The following is a 21,211-nucleotide window of genomic DNA, read 5'->3' on the forward strand; positions in this document are numbered from 1 at the left end:
GAGGGGGTACCGGGTGGGGAGAAGAATATTACATGAGGAAGAACAAAAACTGTATTTCTCTAAAAAATCCTATAGGGGTATTTCGCCACTGCAAGAAAATCTACAAAATAAAATAGTTATTTTTTGTAAACACTTCTGGCGTTATACCCAAACGGAAACTACTTATCAGAAGTTAGGTTTACAATTATACAAATTTGCCTAACAAAGAAAAAAATGCTTAACGTTTCGGAAAGTTTATCTCTTTCCATCGTCGGAAGCAAAAAAAAATACAAAGAATTACGCAAAAAACTATTTAAAATATTTAAATTCAACTATTCGAGAACACTTTAGGTTTTTAAAACAGATACGTCTACAAGAACCGTTGATGTTCTGTTAAAATGACATTATATCAAGTTAAATTTCAAAATTAACAATTAACTACCTGTTTACAAATACTTAATAAGGTAAAACCAAAAAGCCCCAAATTTTCTGTATGATTATTTTTAATTTTTACGTATGTTATGTTTATTTATGTTATGTTCTTTAAAATCAAAGAAGCGATTGCCATACATTACTAACATCTACAGATGCATGAGAAATACATTTATTCTTATTAGATTGTATTAAAAAAGCCTCTTTTATTTTTCTTTTAGAGACTATCGTTTCTTTCATTATAATTTTGCCGTTATTAAAATTTATTCTGTGTTCTGTGTCCCATGAATGCTGACAAATCTAGATTTGTGAAAATCTCCCTTTCTTGAATAATCTTTATGTTCTTTAATTCTAACATTTAAGGGTCTAGATGTTTCACCAATGTAAAATTTATCGCATTCACATGGTATTTGGTATATTACATTTTTTGTTTGTTGTTCTGTATTCATTGGTTTAGTATGTAATAAAATGGATCTAAGTGTATTTTGTATTTTGAAAGATTCGTATGTTATATTGTTTTCCTATCCTTCTTATTTTTTCCGAAACGCCTCGTATGTATGGAATTGTAAGTTATAGACAGGGTGTTTCAAAACAAATGCGAAAAACTTTAAGGGGTGATTCCTTGTTCAAAATAAAGGGTAGTTTGCTTTATAAATATTTTAGATTAAGAATCTAGTGATAATAACGATAATAATAATCATCTAGATAATAACGTATTGCAGTAGAGTAATGCCAAATAAAATAATATTAGGAACATCTTAAAAAGTAACAGCGGCCGACTAGATTTTTTCCTAAAAAATTACAGCAGCCCACTAGATTCTTTATCAGAAAATGTTTTTTGTCCTGACATGTAATGCTTTACATTTTATTTTTTAATTTCAAATCGGTGAGTTTTATCCGAGGGGTAAACCGCAGAGGAATTATGGTGTACACTATGAAGGAATTCTACAGGAATTCCAAGGAATTACGAGGAATTCCAAGGAATTCCATAGGAATTACTAGGAATTCCAATTATTTCGGTAAGAATTCCAATGAATTCCAAGGAATTCCTTAGAAATTTAGAGGAATTCCACAGGAATTAAGAGGAATTACAAGCAACTTTATAAAAAATTAACGAACGTTAGTAAACCATGAATACTATAATAGGTAGTACTAAATTTAAAGAAAAACGTTTTGCAGGCGATTTTTTACTATCCGTTTTTCGTTTTCGCTCCAAAATTTCCCAATATCAAATATCTACAGGTTAGATATTCTTTTAATTTAATATTGTACCCTCGATTATATATCTAAAATATTTTCCAATAGTACGGCCGAACCACCCCCGAGAGATCTAGTTATAACGTTCCCTGATTTCGCCATTTTAAAGAAATCCTCATAAGATTTTTTTATTCAGTACTCCAGAAAGTGTAAAGTTGATTTTTTCATTTCCTCGGAATAATACCTAGGTATATACTATAGGAAAATTAATACAACTTTAGGTGCACTTCATCAATGATACCATGCGTAATCTTATGGAATTTACTGGTGATCGTATTATGACGTGCAACTGAAGTTTTATTAATTTCCTTTCCTATAGATACGAGTATAACTAGGTACCTCTCATTTTCAAAAAATCCCGAGAAAAATTAATTTTAATAAGTAAGTGCCGACATATTTCCAGTATTTTTACCTCATGATCCCCTATTGGTACTAAAATTTAACTAAAAAAACGTAAATCTCGTAATAGTACTTTTTATTGTTAGATCTAGTACTTATAGAGACATTAGACATTTATAAAAATCACCAGAAAATTCATAGCGGAACTGCGAAACCGAGGTGGCAACGCTGGTTCAGACTGAAAAGAGTTACCGAGTTCGTACCAAAGGAATTCCAAGGAAGACCTTGAATGATTGACCTTGACCTTGAAGACCAGGAATTCCAAGGAATTCCGAAGGAATTACGAGGAATTCTGAGGAATTATTTGAGTAAATGGAATTACGGTGTACACTTTTCCCTCTGCGGTTTACCCCTCGGTTTTATCAAAAAAATACAAGAGATAAAAAAGTTTCTAAACAAACTAAACTATCCAAATTAATTCTTTTGCATGTGTTTGATAAGGTTTTTCTTTAAATTTCGTTAACAAGAATGATAGGGGTAGTTTATTTCAACCCCTTCCACTCATTTTAAAAAAGTGAAAAAATTACCAGAAAGTGTGTTTTCATAACAGTAATGCTTCCATAAAATTTTATTAGTCTATCTCTTTTCGTTTTCAAGATAAAAAATAAAAACATTATTTTTCCGCCATCTTTGTACCGCAATATCTCCCTAATGGTTGACTTTTGACCCAACGTTTATGAAGCAAACTACTCTTTATTTTGAACAAGGAATCACCCCCTGAAGTTTTTCGCATTTCTTTTGAAACACCCTGTATATTGTGTATTGCTATCATTGTGTCTGTGATTTGGGGTTTGTATTTCGTTTAATGTTTTGTCAATAAAATATGGTGGATAGTGGATAGTCGTTTTTTATTAATGTATTTTTTATGTGGTTTATATCTCTGTTTAGTGAAATGTCGTCTGAACATATTATTTTTGCCCTATCATATAATCTTTCTATAACGCCTTTTTTTAGACTTATACTGTGATTAGATGTGAAATTTAAGTACCTATCTGTGTTTGTGGGTTTTCTCTAAACATCTAAAATTAGTTTATTTTGAAACTTTGACACTAAAACATCAAGAAATGGCAAACAATTACCTCTCTCTACTTCTAAAGTAAATTTTATGGTAGGTTCGCAAGAATTTATATAATCCAAAAAAATGTCTATTTCAGAAACGTTATGTTGCCATATTGCAAAAATATCATCAACATAACGCAGCCATATTACAGTTTTTTTTGAAAAACTATTGTATTATTTTCAAAATCTTCCATAAAAATATTACTTAACAAAGGAGAGAGGTGATCCCATTGCCATACCGAAATCTTGTTGAAAAAAAAAAATTATTTAATTGAAAATAAATAGTTTTAACACAAAGATTCAACAATTCCAAAATACTATCTATGTTTAATTTTGTCCATGGAAACATTTTTGGGTAAAAGCGCCATCTTTATACATCTTTACTAGAGTTTCCAAACCGGGAACCCGGGATGTCGGGATCCTGATATATGTTTAATCCCAAAATCCCGATATTAAATCCCGGGATTCTACAAATCTCCAAAAATTTAAATGCCCAATCTAAATTGATTCGGCTTTATACACTTTAGTATTTCAAATCGCCGTTGAAAATACGTAAAGGCTCGTTTTTAATGATTTTTCAGGAGAGCGATTTTAAGAAAAATGACTCTACTATTTTAAACATAAGTCTCGGAGTATTAAAATTGGGAGTTTCATTTTTGGAGGTTATTTAACTCAAGGCTTTAAGTAAGATAAACGATAAAAATTATTGATAAATGTACTATAAAGGAATTTTTTAATACATTATTTCAGATACGCCTTTACGTTATGCGATTAACAAAACGCCCTTTTTATTTTCCATAAGCGAACAGTGCGTTTTAGAGATAAGCCTTAACGTCACAACTTGAAGAACATCTAAATTTATGTGCATTGGCGGATCTATCTAAATTTCGTCAAAATTCGAGATACGCCTTTACGTATTTTCATCGGCGAAATATCATATCTTATTTATATTAAGCAGAACGTCAAAAACAATTCCGTGTTTGCTAAATTTTATTATTTTTTTCAACACATTTTTTTTTCGTTACACACGGCCTTGAATGACGGCTGTGGCGGCCGCGAGACTCATGCGAAACAGTCGTGTCGCGTGAGCTAGCGAGAGGAAAGTGATAGCGGCAGTGTTGCCACTGCTACTCCATTCGGGGTAGATCTACCCCTTTGTAAAACAATTTAACCCCGTTATCTCGTGATAATCTACCCCGACGAAAAATAAGCTTGTGGCAACACTGGGTAACGATCTGTGCCATACGCGGCTAAGAAAATCACTATAGTAAACTTGAAACTGTACCAACCTTGATTTCATGCATATTTTCATCGATAGGTTTGTAGCTTCTGAAGTAAGCATCTAGCTCATTTGCCAACTCAGAATTAGAATTTAGAGTTAGCAACTCGCATTTTCATTGGAGGACACTGTCATATTTATTTCAAACCAATAATTAATGAGAATATTCGTATAATTTAATAAAATTACTATAAATCACTATAAATAATGTTTGTAATTGAACTGTAATTTCTGTATTATTAATCCGGTAAATGATGGAGATAAACAATTGTGATTGATTAAAATTTTATTTTAAGATGAAACTGTCGAAACAACATTCTGAGATTTCGAATAATGAATTGAATAATGAAAAGACAAGTGACATCTGTCTAAAAAAGACAGCAATTTAGAGTGACAATTTTGATTATGCAAAAGAAATACTGGTTGTCTAAAGATTAACAGTAATTTAAAAATAAATCCCTAACACGAATAATGAACAAAACATTTAAACAAAAACAGACCACAGACCATGCAAAACGAATTGTTGGTAGTAGCAGTTAGTAGTAGTCAGAGATATTTATAGATGTAGTAGTATTTTGGTTTAATGGCGTTTTATTATAATACACGTATAAGTGCAAATATTTTTAGGGGTAGTATATTCCGACCCTAGAATAACGATTATGAGTTTTTTTTCGCGAAAAAAAATTGAAAATTTTTGGATTTTTTTTTAAATTTCGATTTTTTTTAAATTTTTAGCTAAAAACCATAATTTCTTGATAACATGACAACATACATAGGTAATAGATTAAATTTACAAGAAAGAAAACCCAGAAAAGATTCAGTGATTCTCAAAAGTTAAGCAAAAAATCATTTTTCTTTTAAATTTTCAAAATACTGGGTAATTTTGGACTTATTTGAAAAACGGTAAAGAGAAAATATGTTTCTTTTCTCAAACCAGCCCTGAAAATATTTGCACTTATTTAAGACTCACCCTGTATACAGGGTGGACCGAACTGTATTCCGGAAACTTCAGCAGCATATTGAAATGAAAATGCTTAGTTTCGGAGATACAGGCTGTAGAAGTTTCATTTTTATTTCGATTTTTTCCAAATATTTTTTGAAGTAACGTCAATATTTGGATCAAAATTGGTGTCTAGGAGTTTTCTGACATGAGAAATTTGATTCTGATGTCAATATCATTCCTACTTATAGAGGGCGAAACCTACATATTTTTTAATTGATTTGAAGAGTAATAACTTTTTGTCCGTACCTGTATAAAAGTACTGAGTAAAAAAATATACATTTACGACGTTTTGAACGTAAAATAAGTCTCTTGGTCAAAATCGCTACGAGTAATGGTTCTCGAGATATCTAGAATCGAAATTATCAATACCTGTCATCATTGACATAAATTAAACATGTTCACTAAATAGTTATTAGACTGAAATCATAAATTTGAAATGTTTTTGTGCCAAAAGTTCAACAGAAACTGTTCTATCAGTTCTATCATTTTTTGCAGAAATATTTATGATTCCCAAATTTATTATTTCAGTGAAATAACTATCTAATCAACGTGTTTATTTTTCGTCAATCAAGACATGTATTGTCTATTTCCATTCTAAATATTTTAAGAACGGTTGCTCGTAGCGATTTTTACGAAGAGATATTTTTTACGTAAAAAGTCACAGAGATGTATATTTTTTCGCTCGGTAGTTTTATACAGGTACGGACAAAAAGTTATTACGCTACAAAACAGTTAAAACACATGTAGGTGGCGCCCTCTACTAGTAGGAGTCATATTAACACCAAAATCAAATTTCTCATATCAAAAAACACCCAGACACCAATTTTCATCCAAATATTGACGTTACTTCAGAAATGATTTAGAAAAAATGGAAATAAAAATGAAACTTCTGCACCCTGTATCTTTGAAATTAAGCATTTTAGGACATACTTTTATACGAACTTTTTTACTTATTTTTATCTGCAGAATATGCTGCCGAAGTTTCCGGAATACAATTCTGACTACCCTGTATATACTTAGTATCTCTAAATTTTGTTTATTTATTAATAACACCCATGACCTCAAATATCAAAATAAAAAATCCTCAATTCTAAGATTATCCTTCTTTAAAAAGAAAACCATTTTGAAATTCATAATTAAATTATAAGAAACCAAATATTTTCAAAAAAAATGCTTCATCAATCAAATATTTTGCGAAAATCAGTTGCGTAAAAACCCATATACCTGATTCTTATTGAAGAACTAAATACTTTCATCTTTTCTGAAAGTACTTCTTGGATCTCAATAATACGTAGAAATATTTTTAACACATTAGCCTATATTGGCTTGTCAAAAACTTATGTATATACGTATTTTAAAATGATTATTTATATTTTCATTATATATTTCGAAGAATACTCAGTAGGTATATAAATAGTTTAAATGTCAAAAATGATTCGAAGAAGACGAAATAACTTTTGAATGCACTATGTTATTGAAAATTAGCGATGAATATAGAAGCCATGATATAATTTTTTTTTAAATCTGACTTATAACGACATATTTTTTTCTGAAAATTCCACACCTGTAATTTTTAACCAATCAAAATGTGTTTTTTGACAAATCACCATGGCAACGGATAAATTTTAGTGAAAATTCCACACCTGTAATTTTTAACCAATCAAAACGTGTTTTTTTGACAAATCACCATGGCAACGGATAAATTTTAGTGAACATTTTTTTCTTGTGGGCATCCAACAGCGAATTATAGTGGAAATTTTTTGACGTTTATAATGACATATTCATGCATAATTTATGATCTTAGTTTCACGTATTATTTGGACAATCGCGATAATTTGATAAGCAAATTGAACTTGACATTTTATTAAAAGAGATATTAGAAATACATTGTTAAATGTTAAAATATGCGCAGACAATTGGTGCAAGTAGATGTTGAAGTGTGTGTATTGTAAGGGGAAACAGTCAATAATATAATTTTATTTTCACAAACAAATATAAAAAATAAAATAGTTATTTTTCAAAATACCACTGGAATAGAATCAAACAAATAGCTGATGTGAGTAGAGTGTCTACCTATCGACCGTTTTTTTAAATTTCGTATGTTGACTCTCTATACGTATTTGAGATGTTGGTTTTTGTCAGAAATCATTATTCAAAATAATTTCTACTAGAGGAACTAAAATTTTTACTTACTCTCTAACCTACTAGTTATCGGTTTGGACTCTGGTACTTACCTAAAACAAAAGAAAACTTAGATTAAAGTATTGTCAATTTAAAATAGTTATAAGCAATATCATAACATTCATTACTAATAAGAATTCTCATCCATTGATAAGTCAGTGAGACATAGAAGTAAAAAATAACGCCATATCTTTATTAATAATAACGGCATTATTAAAACACATTTAAAAAACACTTAGCTGTTTTTTAAATGTTTTACTTTTAGTTTCTTTACATAATTACACAGACTATAGAACATTTTCCTATCAGACAATTATTTTAACAATTGTATTAACATGGCGTATTTGGTACAACTTCCCACCAATTGTGGTTGATTTTAGATACAGCAATAATTGAACTAGTTATTAAAATTGGCTCACAATACCTTGTATGTTGTTCTTTTTTTACAATTAAACAAAAACTGTAAAAAATCATAAAACATATTTTTGTTTTAAGTATATTTTCACAGGTGTTTACTACTCTAGTAACCACAGGTAAACCATTTTCATGTTTTGCTTTTAAGGTTAAGAAGTACCATACGGCCCTGAACTCTTTCGTTTATGTCGTACTTAAACGCTAATCAGTATTCAAATAAATTTCGTGTTAACTACATGCGATCAAAATAAAAATAAAATAGGTATGCAATAATTGCATTTGATATAAAAATTATAAAAGAAATAACTATGTATAATTTATTCTGGCACAGGCTTATTATTTTCCTTTCAAATTACTACTTAGTATTGTACTAAAGCCCTGTCTACAGATAACTTTTTGCCTTAGGTGTAAGAGCTGGACAGTCAAAACGTATCAAGTAAAAATATATGTACTACAAAAATCTTACTAGAAATCTTAAATAACTTAAAAACTATTTATTTTAGGCATGTTCCCTGTATAATCAAAAAGTAACGAATTAAAAAAAACTTTTTACTCGTGAAATAAAAAAGTGGGTTTCCGTTTGAAAAAAATGATATATGATAATTTATTAATCGCTCAATTACATGACAGCTACGGCCAATATTATATGACATTCGAACAATTTAATTATTGAAATAGATAGCCACATGTCTTCTCTTTATGCCACAGTGGCTGTGGTAATCACTAAATTTGTCGTTTAGGCTATACAGATTTTTTTGACAGACAGTTTTTTTCCTCCAAAAATTTTAAATGTTTGTTTTTTTCTCAAAAACGGTTAATGTTAGATTTAGAGTGTTTAATATCAAAATTACGGTCTCCTAGAAGGTCTTCCCTTTTAACTGATAGGCAAAACGAAAGGTAAAACGTTGGGTGTGGACGGGGCTTTACATTAACAAAGCTTTATACCAATGGGATTACTATGCACATCAGGAAATTATATGAAATTGTTTTTCTCGCTATATTAGGAATTAATGATTTGTTTTGAGAAAAGCGTCGCTGCATTTCCTGAAATTAAAATTCCGATTACCTACATATATTATTATGAATTCTACTAATTTGTATCACATATTTCGTTTAATAATGGCTGGTAAGTACATTTAAAATGGCCCTATCAACCTTTTTGCCTATTGCAGAGATGACGCATAAAATCAAGGGCATCATGCTGCAAACCTTTACAAAATGAAGCTAAGTGACAAGTGACAAACCTAGGGATATATACACCTGTCTCTGAGGGATATATACAAGAAGACAACACGGTTCAACATGTTCTATGTGACTGCCCATTCCTATTGTCAATTATTCTAAGTGTATTCTAGATGAAGCTAGTCCACATTTTTAGAAGACGAATTTTAGAAAGGCTGAAAATTATTATTTATTAATATTAATACCTCTGAAACTATTGAAATATATCTACTCATATCTAAGATTATGTAAAGTGGTCAGAAAGGAAGCCAAAAATGCAATAATATACAGGGTGTTCCATTTCTCATTCCTAAAAAATCATCCAGATTTACTTTTAGATAACATTTTTTTGAGTCACCCTGTAGAAGTTAAAATATTTTTTTGAAATACATACTAGGACATACTTTAGGAGTGCACTTAAACGAAATTTTACGGAAATAGATTGAAGTTTTGTGATTACAGTGATATATAATTTATATGGTTTTGTCACAAATTGCTAGCTATTTTATGGCAAATGCTGCAGCTCTGCAACCCGAAATCAATGACTCGACCGATTTCCAAAAACGAAGCGGGGAAATATAGAGAATAGAAAGCTCTTTTCATTGCGGCGCCACTTGACCCCCCTTCCCATTTGAAAAAAGTTGGGGGATGACACCCCCGCTTAGAGGGTTGAAGATTTTGCAATAATTTTTGGGGCAAAAGTTTCTGAGGGCCCCCCTCAGAAACAAAATTGACGTGTTTTTGAATTTTCTGAAAAAAAAAATACTCTGGCTGTTATGCCTTGCGGAACGTTTTCGATGGGCCACCCTGTATATTTCTTTCGACCACACACCCGCTTTATCCAACCCCTGAGAGTAACCCAAACAGTACAGCGTAATAGACTCTTCTCACTACTAAATTGCTTTGAAAATGAATGCACTTATTTTAATGATAAGCAGTATTGGCCTTAGCATTACATGGAATGCTTAAAAATCACCACCACTGTTTGTTTTGATTTCTTCTGCATTTCACGCTGTTTTTTTAATTATTTCCATTTCCGATCAACAGGAAATGACGTCTAGCGCCTACCAATTACCCGTTTCAATAACTAATTCGATTGTCTGTCGTTTGATTGTTTGTTTATTACCATATAATTATTTCGGTTGCATGTCCAAGTACTTAACATTTTTTTCTAAACGAGACTTTTTGTTGGGACGTGCAAAACAAAAAGTTTAATTCACGACTGGAAAAATACGAAATTACGGCAAAGATTTCCTTCTAATTATATCGAAACTAATGAGGATGCGTTCCGAAATATAATTCGAAACGTCGTTTATTATTACAATCAGATAAGGACACGCCATGCGGCATTGGAAAATAACCAAGGTGAAAAAAGTTATAAGTATTTCGAATTTTAAAAAAGAGACACGTGCGATTTAGCTCATTCATTTTTAAATTCAGGAATAATTATAGATAAATTGGGTATTATTCAAATTAGGTTACTCAAATCTAGAAAAAACAACGACCAATGTGTACAGGGTGGGTCAAATTCGACGCTTTTAAATGGAAACATCCTTTTCTGTAGGAGATAGACGAAAACTAGTATCGGTGTCTGGAGCTCAATTTTCATCAAAAACATGATGGTGAAAACCGCACATCAATATCTGTTACCGTTTCGGAGTTACGGGGTGTTTTTCAAAAATGTGCATTTTTAACAAAAAGCTGTAACTTTTTTGCTATGGAAAATTTTGTATTTCTATGAAAACATTTCCAAAACACCTTTTTACGTAGAATTTAATGGCTTAAGTATATTTTTTTTAAATTAATAATTTAAGAGTTATCAACAAAAAAATTGATTTTTTATTTGGGACACCCTTTATATTTTTAATTAACTAAAAAGAATTTAAAATTACCTTTCCAAAAATATAGCACACTTGATATTTTGTTATAATCTCCTTCGAAATACAGAATTTTTAAAAGTTCGCCACTTTTTAACTAGTAGGCTTTGGACCCCTTATTGATGATATGCCCCTAATGGAACTCGAAACATATTTTTCCAGCAATACGACGCACCGCCTCTGAACGCTGAAGTTGAATAGCTAACCAAGATCCCAGCCGTTGGCCGTCGAGGCCGCCTGACTTAGTACCCATGGATCTAATCCTATGGATATATTTGCGGAAGAATAAAGGTTCCTTATTCTTCCGTATAACCTAAACAAGAATTAAAAATACTTAGCAGTTATGAGAGGGTATCTTTCACCCCCACTGAGTTAATGAATTCCGCGAGAAATGTTCAAAAACTGCCCCGTCTGTCCATAACAGTAGACGGTTGATATGTTGAACACCTGTAACAAAATGTCATGTTTTGGTTTGTTATTTACTTTTTTATTGTTATTAGATATAGTTTAAATGTGTTGATGTTGGTTAAATATATTATTTTCGTTTTAATTGATGCACAGTTAGATTTTTTTTTGCATTGCAGCCGGTGCCGTTCAAAGCCTCCTTATTTAAAGCGGGCGAATTTTTATATACTCTATATCTCGAAGAGGAATCGAGCAAAATATCAAGTGAGTTATATTTTTGGAAAGGTAATTTTAAATTATTTTCAATAAATTAAAAATATACAGAGTGTCCCATATAAAAAATTAAATTTTCTGTTGATAATTCTTAAATTATTAATTTTAAAAAAATTAAACTTAAATCATTAAATTCTACGTGAAAAGGTGCTGTGGAAATGTTTTCATAAAAATACAAAATTTTCCATAGCAAAAAAGTTACAGCGATTTGTTAAAAATGCATATTTTTGAAAAACACCCCGTAACTCCGAAACGGTAACAGATATCGATATGCGGTTTTCACCATCATATTCTTGACAAAAATTTAGCTACAGACACCGATATTAGTTTTTGTCTATCTCCTATAGAAAAGGGTGTTTCAATTTAAAAGCGTCGAATTTGACCCACCCTGTACTACCACTCATGATCTATGCATGCGAAACCTGAACACCTAAAACGCACATTATAAGGAAACTGCAGGTCGCACAACGTTCAATGGAACCAAAGATGCTGGGAATAATCAAGAAAGATCGTAAAAGAATAGAGTGGATACGACAATAAACCCAGGTAATAGATGTCATCCACAGAATCAAATCCCTCAAGTGGCAATAGGCAGATCACCTGGCAAGAAGGCCACAAAAATTACAGTATAGCACCCACGAAGAATTAAGAGACCTAGAACAAGACTAAACCTGAGATAGGACCATGATATTAGGAACTTAGCAAGGATAACTTGGGCCCGCATAGCCCAACGATGGACTTATCATAGACCACTGCACTGCAAAAAACCCTTTTCAATATTATAGCTATAGAAAAAAGTCAGATGGATGTATTTACACAAAATGTTATAAAAATAGTTTAGAGAAAATATAATAACAAAGGAGTAGGTTTGTAGCTCTTTGCATATTTAACGTAATTTTAATTTTAACTCAAAAATATATATTTTAAATTAAATTGAAATGATAATTCCAAACAAGCGTCAGTACATCTGTATACTTACATATTTGGGAATATAGTTTAGTGGACTAATTGATTTGTAAGAAATTTTCTTAAAAATCGTTTCGAGGAAATTGTTTTCTAATGAAGATATCTATTTACAATTGCACCTATAAATAAATATCTGGTTATTCCTCTTTTAGCTCATGTAATCACTTAACTAAGTCATACTTTCTGCAATTATTTCTAATACTAACTAAGAAAATATATTCAGTTTTAAAAATGGTATTCATTTTTGCTTAAAACTTTCATTATTACGGAACAAGAATATTTAAAATTTAAAAAACTACATTATCAAACTATCAACTATATTATCAAACTGTTCCGTATATTATTGTTCAAATTTTGGTAGTGATTTCCCCCTCGACCAAGGCTGTATAATTGTCACAATTAAATATACAGGGTTGTTCACCACATACGACGCGTAGTATTATTGTAGCTAAACAGAGTGTTCCAAATAAATAAAAAATATCAAAGTTGTATTTTTTTAAATGGAACACCCTGTATTATATTACATTTTCAGTTTCTACGAATAAAATAAAGGTAAATTTGATTAAGGTTTATCACACCTAAACCTTACCGTTTTTGAAATATTTTCAATTTTGTGGAATTGTAGTAAACATTTTAAGGCTTCATTTTTCCAATGATGTGAAAGTTTTTAACACTAAATATATGGAATATTGACATTTTAGATTGTTTTTAAAGCAACAAATGTAAAAAATGTTCAGGTGCTAAAAACGATAATATTACTAGCCCATTTGTATACAAAAAAAAACTATTTAAATCTTATAAATGAGTATCTATATATTTTTTTCTCTTTTTCTTGGGTATGAGGTTTTTTTTATTAATTGAAAATGGAAACTTATTTTTTTATGCCACGTTTCGCTCCAACATAGTGGAAAAAAAAACCTCATACCCAATAAAAAGAGAAAAAAATATATGGATATAATTCTAAAGGTTTAAGAAAAAGAAAAAAAAATAAACTATTTTATAAAAGAGTATACCATTAAAATAATTAAATATACTACCATTATTTTCGCCCAAATATTAATTAATTATCTACTTAATTGTGTTAGTTAATAAATTATTCTAAATCAGTGTGGATTTGAATCAGAAATCAACATAATAATAAGTTACGAAAATGAACGTCTCTATTATAAACGAGCATTCGTCAAAAAATTAAATAAAATTTTTAAGGTGTTACTTTTTACCACTTTTTGTCTAATACACATACAAAATTCAGTATTTAGTATTTGGAACAATTATTATTAATCAACGCAAACAGTCAATTAATGTAGTTTGAATACTGGAATCATATTAATTGCTCTTTAACAAATATTTAAACAGTTTTTTTTAATGAAATAAACGAACTATATCGACAATATTAGTATCCGTACTCTTTAAAAATTTGTTACATCTTTAAAAATAATCTAAAAAGTCAATATTCCATGGGTATATTGATAAATGAGGTCTAAACTACAAGAAAATGCATTTTCTACGAAAACTTGAAAAGATAGGAAAAAAATGGTATAATACAATTTGATAGACAATTACATTGTACATCTGATTCTACTAAAATATATAGGGTGTTCCATTTAAATTAAACAAGTTATTGCCGTTTAAATTAGTAATTATTTAAACTAAATTTTTAGACACTTTGTATAAGGTAGTATAATTTTTATCATTGCAACATAAAATTTAGTAAATAGAAATACTTCAGTACAATATTTGGTTTTAAAAACTTAAATACGCCTAGAGAAATGAAGCATTAAAATTATTCCTGTATTTTGACCAAAACCTGAATATTCAAAAACGGTAAGATTAAAATGCGGTAAACCTTAATCAAATTTCCCTTTATTTTAATCGCAGAAACTAAAAATGTGATAATATACAGGGTGTTCCATTTAAAAAAAAATACAACTTTATTATATTTTATTTGTTTGGGACACTCTGTATCTTGCAAAAATATTTTTAAATTGTAGCTCTAATAGCCCTTCAATGAACCCAAAACTTACAATTTGCCTAAAAATCTAATCGTTTAGCTACAATACTCCGTGTCGTATGTGGTGAACAACCCTGTATATCTACTACGTCACAATAACCTCTTGTCGAGCCTTTTGTATTTGCGACTCCATCGTGAGATGAGATCTTAATGTCAATTCAAATGCAGAATAAATTAAATTTACAACAGACGCAAATTAATGCAAGGAACTAAAAGAAATTTCAGAAACGGAAGACAAAATTTCGGCAGGAACCGCATCGACCCAAAGAACGCGGAAAAGCCTTGCCTACCATCTGACTCGATTTAAATTCAATGGTTCAATATCGACGTCCTCGCGCCCGACGATGACCACTGACCAGTATCGATTTTATGGGGTTACCAGTCGAATGCGTGTTCGATTGTCGTTAAGTTTATCGACTGACCTCAGCCATACACGCCTCGATTGGAGGTTTCTACGTTTTGATAGGTTTTCTCGAAATTTTGTCGCCTCCAATGTCAGCACATTGGGGAAATTCGTCTCGGTATATAACGTGTTATTTGGTAAAGTAACTATAAGGACCAATACTTTGAAAATGTGGGTTATCATGTTTTAACCGCTATTAATAGTCCAGTAAATGAAGGTTGTTTTAATATCCTCTTAGATGATGTTCTAAAGAGAACAATTTCCAGGACTCGTCGTGGAATATGGTGGACTCCCTTTAGCATGTTAGAAGATCTCAGTTACGCAGATGACATCTGTTCTCTAGTCATCTAGTCATGCGGATATGTCATCAAAACTACTTGACTTGACACAGGAAGCTCGAATTGCTCGAATATTAAAATAAAAACTAAATCGATGAGAGCTTGTACCAACAACGTCACTCCCTTTATCATTTGAACAACACCTATAGAGGAGGTAAATAATTTTACTTACTTAGGTAGTATAATACTGCACATTGTCGTCGGTAGTTATGCCAATGCGACAATGATTAGAACGGTTACTGACGGAAACAGTACTGGGAGAATTTTCAGGTCAGGGGCTTGGAACACCCTCAAAAAGAAAATTCCACTTCTCCAACTCCCAGTGGATGACATATCAAGAATTTACAACTTTGAGAAACACCTCACTGTAGTATTGAGTAATAAAAAGGATTGGAAGAAAGAAACGCTTACTCAGCATATAAAAGACCATACCATCACTTGGTATACTGATGCTTTCAAAACCAAAGCAGGGACAGGGATAGGAGTATTTGGGCCGAAAACTAAATACTCCGAACTAATGGGCACCTACCCCAGTATCCTTCAGGCAGAAATTTACGCTATCGAAAGATGCGTACAATTTATCTTAGATAGAAACTATCGAAAACAGGAAATTGCCATCCTATCCGATAGTCAAGCAGCACTTAACGCGATCAACTCAGTAACCATCAATTCGAAGTTGGCCAAAGAATGCCTAGAGAAGCTTAACAAATTAGGCAAAGAAAATAAAGTCGGTGTAGTTTGGGTGCCTGCTCACCAAGGGATAGAAGGCAATGAAAAAGCAAATGATCTAGCTAGAAAAGAAGCGAACACTCCACTAACTGGACCAGAACCGTTCTGTTTTCCTAACGGGAACCAACTGAAAGCGGAACTGAAGAATCTGGAAGACTCCATCCGTAATATAGAATGGGTGTCCTCCAACGGTCTAAGACACTCGAAAAAGTTCCTCAGAACTTACGACCGAGAAAAATCAAAGGTTTTCCTTGATTTAAGTAAAAACAATCTTCGGATTGTCACGGGGTTTCTAACAGGACACTGTCTCCTCAACGAACACCTCAGTAGGCTGAAACTGAGAAACAACAGCGAATGCAGATTTTGTGGGGAAAATGGGGAAACACCAGAACACCTTATCACTGAGTGCGCCGAGACGACGACCATTCGTGCCATGAAACTTGGTACGTCTGATGTCGAGGATGGAGAGCTGGCCTCTGTGGAGCCGTCTCAGATACTGGCTTTTCTTAAAGGCCTGAGACTGTATGATGAGTTATAACTAGTTATAACTCAAGAAATGGGAACACACAATAGATCTATAAGGTCGCAGTGATTAACTTCCCTCCTAAACATTCTACATTCTAGGTAGTATAATCTCAACAAATTGAGGCACAGAGCAAGATATCATAAATAGAATAAACAAGGCCAGAATAACATTTGGAATGCTCAGCAATATTTGGAGGTCTAGACAGTAACTCAACTTACTAAGCTAAAAATTTTCAATTTAAATGTCCAGTCAGTATTGCTGTATGGTGCAGAGATCTGGAATATTACATTTTAATCTTACATTAATTAACAAACTACAAGTTTTCATAAACAGCTATCTACGAAAAATTGTAGGAATATTCTGGCCAAATACTATAACAAATGAGGATTTATGGAGCTTGATCAACCAGAGGCAGGTGTATAACGAGATTAAACTTAGGAAATGGAGGTGGATTGGTCACACTTTAACGCGAAGACGGCAATGACATCGCTGGCAGAGCTATTGAGTGGAATCACAAGGCAGTAGAAGAACTGGTCGTCCAAAATTCAGGGATCTTCGAGACGAAATACCCCGAGAACTACTAATTCTACGTTAAAAAAAAGACTAGTACCATTTTTATAGGTATTTATCTAAGCTTCATTTTTTATTTCAAGAAAAATTTTGTAAATTGCATATTTTGGCAGATATTTACGAAAAACTGATTTTTCGGCTATTTGAAAAAAAAACCATCATCAATTAATCAAATTAAAAACTCGTTCGATTTAAATGAAATTTGGTATGTCGATAGATTGGACCAAGGCCAATTTGACCGTGTACGACACTACAGGATGACGCCCTCGACGTTTCGAACCGATGTCTCTAAATGGACGAAATCATCAGGATTTTTCTCTTAATTATGTGTCGATTGGAACCAAACTCGACACGTAGATAGAGGTACCCGAATGGAATCCTCAGACAAACAGACAGAGGAAGTAAGAAGTTTCACTTTCAAATATGCGCACATAGTGCATAACCAATTTTTAGCCGACCATACCAACAGGTATGGTAGGCTATTAAGATCGGCAAAAAACAGTTTTTTTTTTAATTTCACTCAAAATGAGTTATTTGGGTCATTATTAGGTCATCAAAAACCGCTAAACCGATTTTAACCAAATTTGGCACAAAAATACTGTGGCACCAGAGAATGTGGCTATTAGTTTTTGGTGGGGGTGGTGGGTTGTTAAGGGGGTATGGGGAGGGGGTTAAAAATTTAAAAAAATCGTAACTCCAAAATTACAGCAGCTAGCGAAACGCGGTTTCACAGACGGTTTCACCGACATCAAAATCAGTCAAAGTCGCAGTTTTTGAGATAAAAAAAACTTGGAAAAATTCCTTTACTTTGAAACTAAAAGAACTGCCTACCAACTTTTTATTAACATATTTTAGTATGGGCGGCTATACGTGACAATTTTTTTTAGTTATATTTTCGTCTTAGGTACATCCTAAAAACTTTCCACTGGCAGTGTTTAAACTAAATTGTTTTTCATAGTAACGATTTAAATGACAAAAGAAAAGTTCTGAAAATTATTCGAAAATTTTGCCCATGAGTGTATAATATTAATTTATTCAACTAGATAGGGGTCAACATATACAAGTATAATACTTGTTTGCCAAATTAACAAAAACAATAACTATTAATTTGTATTAAAAACAATATGGAAAGGTTACGTACACAAGATTTGCAAATTTAAATTTAAATTAAATTGATTGTGAATACAGAAATCCTATTTTTAATCGTGCTTCCGGTGGTTGACAAAAATTTCGCATTATTTAATTATAACTTAAGGTTGTTATACAACATTAACTTAACGCAATTTCGGTGTTACAACCCACGCGAATTTTGCAAAAATTAATTTCAGACAACCTCTAGATAGATTATCTTTTTTAATTCTTGAAATTTTAATGATTAAAAAACATGCTAAAATAACATACATATTATAATATGTATGTTATTTTAGGTTGATCCTAGGTATACAGGATGTCACAAATTGTTCACAAAAACGAAAAGCATAAAATATAACTTAAAATTGTAAAGAAAGCAAAAACTCCAAGATCTTAATTTTTAAATAAACAACTGTGGTATCAAATTGAATTTTGAAGCCAAAAACTAACGTTTATGTCGTAGTCGAGGTCGTAGTACATTACTGAGCTTTCCTGAGTAAACTTATCTTAAATAAGTTCAATTTTGGGTTATATTAAAATAAAGCAAAACATAGCCATCAAATCCGACAGCCAAGCAGCCTTTAGAGCTATCAGTTCAGTAACCACCAATTCGAAGTTGGTCAAAGAATGCCTAGAGGAACAAATGAAGCAAAGAAAATAAAGTTCTCCTACTCTGTGTTCCTGCCCACCAAGGCCTGCACCAAGGTATAGAAGGTAATAAAAGAGCAAACGATCTACCTAGAAAAGGAGCGAATACTTCACTAACTGGACTAGAACCGTTTTGCTTCACAAGTGGAAACCAACTTTTTTTTTCCTCAAAAACAAGGGGCCGTCCTCTGCCGGAAACACTGCGACCTGTGACGCCTATTGAGTTTGTTCCCTTTCTATATCTGCACCCATTCTCCTATCCCTGTGCCCTGCACTATCTTATGCAGGACCTTGATAGGATGGGAGCATAGTTCCTCCGGTTCTAGCCTAGCTTTCCCAAATAAAATGTGTCGCTTGCGATCCAAAGCCTCGCAGTGACATATTATGTGCTTAAACTGAAAAAAAGGATCTCTCAGTCGAAATGAATATGACTTTGACCCAAAAGATTGGCGCTTTTCAATAGCTCCAAGAACGACGTTTCTTTGTCCAAAGCATTAACTATCTTTTCATAAGCTTTAAAAAATTACTTTAGAGAATAGAAGAATCTATCTGTCCAGAGTATTTCACTCTTGACCCAAAATGAATATGCAAAGAAGTTCTTGCTACAAGAACAATAGTCTCTTTGATTCATGCAAAAATTCTTGATTGAAAAGGGACATTTCTTGATTAAAGAGACACTTTTCTTAAACCAATAGCGAATAGTATTGACTCAACTAAAATTTATTTTGATCTAAGAGAAGTCTATACATCATATACAGGCATATTACGAGGTATATTATTTTCTGATAAATTTAGGTTTTCCTGGTCTGTAATAAGTAAAGTGATATTATTTTCCTCGATAGTAGTTATTTCTGCTTCTTCACTCCTTGGTATTTTTTGGGGTGGTTCATCACTCTACAAATTACAAAGAAATGATGATTTCAAAGTAAAGCAAATAAATTATTAAAATTATAAGCTTTGGTCACATTTTGAATTTTTTAATACGACGACTTGAAATTCTAAAATTTTTGTAATTATTTGCATAAAAAAATCGATACCTAAATTCTTATTCTATCTATAGTCACACATGCATTATCTAAACAGGTGCATTAGGTAAATGTCTCTTACCTTCAAATATAGCAAATAAATGCTCTAATTTCCATTTTTTCAGAAACTCCTTTAAAGAATCCATATATCCTAAAATTTGTCCGTAAAAAATGACAAATGCATGTTAATAACGATCATTAATTCGTTATACGATATGCGTTTAAAAAGCAAATTATGCAAAATTCCAAGTGGAAAATTCCAAGCAACAAAACCCGTGCGTACTATGATGTACGACTGATCGGACTGCCGATGCCGACTGATTGTATATACCGTCCTTCGTCATCGTCTTTGCATGTTGTTATTATTTTTCATCAAAAGAGTATTTAGATATTGGAAAAATGACCATGTTTCTTGAATGAAGTACTTCCGAGCGTATGTTTCTTATTATCTTAAAACAAAGTATTGTTTTGCACTTGGTTGAATGAAAATAGATTCAAGAGAAATTTTCGAATTTTTCAAGAGAACCAGTTTTCTTGAGTTAAGAGAGATAATAAGAAATAAATTCTCTTGGCACTAATTTTTTTTTTCAAGAACGATGACGACTTTAGTTCAAGTCTATCTTTTTTATCAGTGTAGCTGTTTCAGGATCTTTATCGCCGAGTCTGTAGCAAGAACTTCCTTGATACAGGTTGAGCTTGTTCATGTAACACTTGACAGCCATGTGTCCTGTTGTAATTCACACTTTATTCCTGCTAAGCATTAGCAGTTCTTTTGCGGTTTTAGAGCTAAGCCCTTGAATAAAGGCCTTGCTGTGCCCGTGCCCCTGTCTGTTTCTCCAGTGGACATTCTGCTTTTCCCTGATCCAGAGTTTTAGTGCACTACGGGCCATAGATTTGGGTATTCCCAGTACCGGCTCTAGACCAAGATAGGATGTCGATTATCTTTGCCTAGTTAGCTCATCGGCTTTTTCGTTGCCTTGAATGCCGCTGTGGCTCGGCACCCAGAATAATTTAATTCTGTTCCTTCGTGCCAGAGCTCCCAGTTCACCTAGGCGTTCCCAGACGAGTTCGACGATACCTTTGGG

Source organism: Sitophilus oryzae, unplaced genomic scaffold, assembly GCF_002938485.1.
Source record: "Sitophilus oryzae breed Bouriz unplaced genomic scaffold, Soryzae_2.0 scaffold_682_pilon_pilon, whole genome shotgun sequence".
Classification (NCBI taxonomy): Eukaryota; Metazoa; Arthropoda; class Insecta; order Coleoptera; family Curculionidae; genus Sitophilus; species Sitophilus oryzae.